We start from the raw sequence: 3,783 nt of genomic DNA on the forward strand, positions 1-3,783 counted from the left end.
ATGGTGCTGGTACAACTGGCGGTTATCATGTAGAAGAATGCTAATTGATCCATTCCTATCTCCTAGTACTAAGGTCAAATCTAAGTGGATCAAGGAACTCCACATAAAACCAGAGACACTGAAACTTATAGAGGAGAAAGTGGGGAAAAGCCTCGAAGATACGGGCACAGGGGAAAAATTCCTGAATAAAACAGCAATGGTTTGTGCTGTAAGATCAAGAATCGACAAATGGGACCTCATAAAATTGCAAAGCTTCTGTAAGGCAAAAGACACTGTCAATAAGACAAAAAGGCCACCAACAGATTGGGAAAGGATCTTTACCTATCCTAAATCAGATAGGGGACTAATATCCAATATATATAAAGAATTCAAGAAGGTAGACTCCAGAAAATCAAATAACCCCATTAAAAAGTAGGGCTCAGAGCTGAACAAAGAATTCTCACCTGAGGAATACCGAATGGCTGAGAAGCACCTGAAAAAATGTTCAACATCCTTAATCATCAGGGAAATGCAAATCTAAACAACCCTGAGATTCCATCTCACACCAGTCAGAATGGCTAAGATCAAAAATTCAGGTGACAGCAGATGCTGGCAAGGATGTGGAGAAAGAGGAACACTCCTCCATTGTTGGTGGGATTGCAAGCTTGTACAACCACTCTGGAAATCAGTCTGGCAGTTCCTCAGAAAACTGGACATAGTACTACTGGAGGATCCCACAATACCTCTCCTGGGCATATATCCAGAAGATGTTCCAACTAGTAAGAAGGACACATGCTCCACTATGTTCATAGCAGCCTTATTTATAATAGCCAGAAGCTGGAAAGAACCCAGATGCCCCTCAACAGAGGAATAGATACAGAAAATGTGGTATATTTACACAATAGTGTATTACTCAGCTATTAAAAGGAATGAATTTTTGAAATTCCTAGGCAAATGGATGGACCTGGAGGGCATCATCCTGAGTGAGGTAACACAATCACAAAAGAACTCACATGATATGTACTCACTGATAAGTGGAAATTAGCCCAGAAACTTAGAATACCCAAGATATAAGATACAATTTGTGAAACTCATGAAACTGAAGAAGAATGAAGACCAAAGTGTGGATACTTTGCCCCTTTTTAGAATTGGGAACAAAACACCCATGGAAGGAGTTAAAGAGACAAAGTTTGGAGCTGAGACGAAAGGATGGACCATCTAGAGACTGCCATCCCTGGGGATCCATCCCATAATCAGCCTCCAAACACTGGCACCATTGCATACACTAGCAAGATTTTGCTGAAACGACCCTGATATAGCTGTCTCTTGTGAGGCTATGCTGGGGCCTAGCAAATACAGAAATGGATGCTCACAGTCAGCTATTGGATGGATCACAGAGCCCCCAATGGAGGAGCTAGAGAAATTACCCAATTTGCTAAAGGGGTCTGAAACCCTATAGGTGGAACAAAAATATGAACTAACCAGTACCCCCTGGAGCTCGTGTCTCTAGCTGCATATGTATCACAAGATGGCCTAGTCGGCCATCAGTGGAAAGAGAAGCCCATTGGTCTTGGAAACTTTATATGCCTCAGTATAGGAGATCGCCAGGGCCAAGAAGTGGGAGTGGGTGGGTGAGGGGGGGGGCTTTTGGTATAGCATTGGAAATGTAAATGAAGAAAATACCTATTAAAAAAAGAAAAAAGAAGAAAAAATACCAAAAAGAAAGAAAGACAAGGCCCAGTCACTGGAGCCAGCTAGCCCTGCCTGCAGTTTCCTGAACTAAGTGCTTCTGCCCACCCAGAGCAACTGAGTCTAAGGCCTGACTCTAGCAATGGCCGTCACAAATCTGTGCAAACTACTCATCAGTGACAGCCTGGACCCCTCCTGCTGGAAGATCCTGCAAGATTGAGGGCTGCAGGTGGTGGAGAAGCAGAACTTGAGTAACGAGGAGCTGATAGCTGAACTCCAGGACTGTGAAGACCTCATTATCTGGTCAGCTACTAAGGTCACTGCTGATGTCATAAACGCAGCAGAGAAGCTCCAGGTGGTGGGCAGGGCTGGCACAGGCGTGGACAATGTGGATCTGAAGGCTGCCACGAGGAAGGGCATCCTAGTCATGAAAACCCCCAAAGGGAACAGCCTCGGTGCTGTGGAACTCAACTGTGGGATGATCATGTGCCTGGCCAGAGAGATTCCCCAGGCAAAGGCTTTGATGAAAGATGGCAAATGGGACCGGAAGTAGTTCATGGGGACAGAACTGAACAGGAATACACTGGGAATTCTTGGCCTCAGCAGAATTGGAAGAGAGGTGGCCACCTGAATGCAGTCCTTTGGAATGAAGACTGTAGGCTATGACCCCATCATCTCTCCTGAAGTCGCGGCCTCCTTTGGTGTTCAGCAGCTGCCGCTGGAGGAGATCTGGCCTCTCTGTGACTTCATAACTGTCCATACCCCACTCCTGCCTTCCACCACAGGCTTGCTGCATTACAGCTCCTTTGCTCAGTGCAAGAAAGGCGTGCAGAGTGGTGAACTGTGCTCGAGGAGGCATTGTGGATAAAGGTGCCCTGCTCTGAGCCCTGCAGTCTGGTCAATGTGCTGGGGCTGCACTGCACGTGTTTACAGAAGAGCCACCACAGGACCGGGTCTTAGTGGACCATAAGAATGTGATCAGCTGTCCCCATCTGGGTGCCAAGGAAGCCCAGAGCCACTGTGGGGAGGAAATCGTAGTTCAGTTTGTGAACATAGTGAAGGGGAAATTTCTAACAGGCGTCGTGAATGCCCAGGCCCTCACCAGTGCCTTCTCTCCACACACCAAGCCTTAGATTGGTCAGGCAGAAGCATTGGTCACACTGATGGCTCCCCTAAAGGGATCATCCAGGTGGTTACACAAGGAACATCTCTGAAGAATGCTGGGACCTGTCTGAGCCCTGCAGTCATTGTTGGCCTTCTGAGAGAAGCATCTAAGCAGGCAGGCGTGAACTTGGTGAATGCTAAGCTACTGGTGAAAGAGGCTGGCCTCAATGTTACCACCTCCCACAACCCTGGGGTTCCAGGGGAGCAGAGCAGCGGGGAATGCCTCCTGACTGTGGCCCTGGCAGGTGCCCCCTACTAAGCAGAACCAGGGCATCTGCCTGAACTAATATCTAGTAAAGAATCTTAACTCAAAAAAAAAAAAAAAAAAAAGGAAAGACAAGGGGAAATCTGATTACAGTAATAATATGTTGGTTAACCAGTACAAAAACACAGTTGGATGGGAAGGTAACTTCTAGTATATGGTGAATATACTTAACACTAATTCACTGTAGGTGTACACTTATTGTACTGGGGTGTCCCTGGGCTTTAAAAATTAAAGTAAGCTTACTGCGGAAATACCTATGTATCTCTGCATTTCTACAGCTTTAACGGTAGGCAACTTATAGATTCAAGTGGGATATCAAATACAAGATGACTGAATGAAGAGAATGTGGATGATGGATTTTTAGTCAGCTGTAAGGAAAAACAAAATTACATCAGTTGCTGGATACGAGAATTTCATAGTAACTAATATTACTGATAATGTTTTCACACATGCAGAGGAATTTTAATCCAGCAACATCCTGCTCTGGCAAGGGATCACATAAAAACACCTTCTAAGTCTGTGTGATCTGACTGGAATGTAGACATGCTATATACTGTCCCTCTGGCTGGAATACAGACATTCCTTTAGTGCACATCTTTAATTTCAAACAATGATATGTAATTGAAGGACAAAGTAACAAATAAGAGAAAGACTTGACAGAATAAGTCAGAGACAAGATATGCCCA

At 45.1% G+C, this 3,783-nt stretch overlaps 1 pseudogene; it reads left to right on the plus strand.

Annotated features, from left to right (window-relative positions):
* The first annotated feature begins 1,810 nt into the window (after positions 1-1,810).
* LOC110287344 (D-3-phosphoglycerate dehydrogenase pseudogene) lies at positions 1,811-3,091 on the plus strand (annotated as a pseudogene).
* The last annotated feature ends 692 nt before the right edge of the window (positions 3,092-3,783 follow it).

This window comes from Mus caroli, unplaced genomic scaffold (assembly GCF_978045245.1).
Source record: "Mus caroli unplaced genomic scaffold, Mus_caroli_1 scaffold_5, whole genome shotgun sequence".
Lineage (NCBI taxonomy): Eukaryota > Metazoa > Chordata > Mammalia > Rodentia > Muridae > Mus > Mus caroli.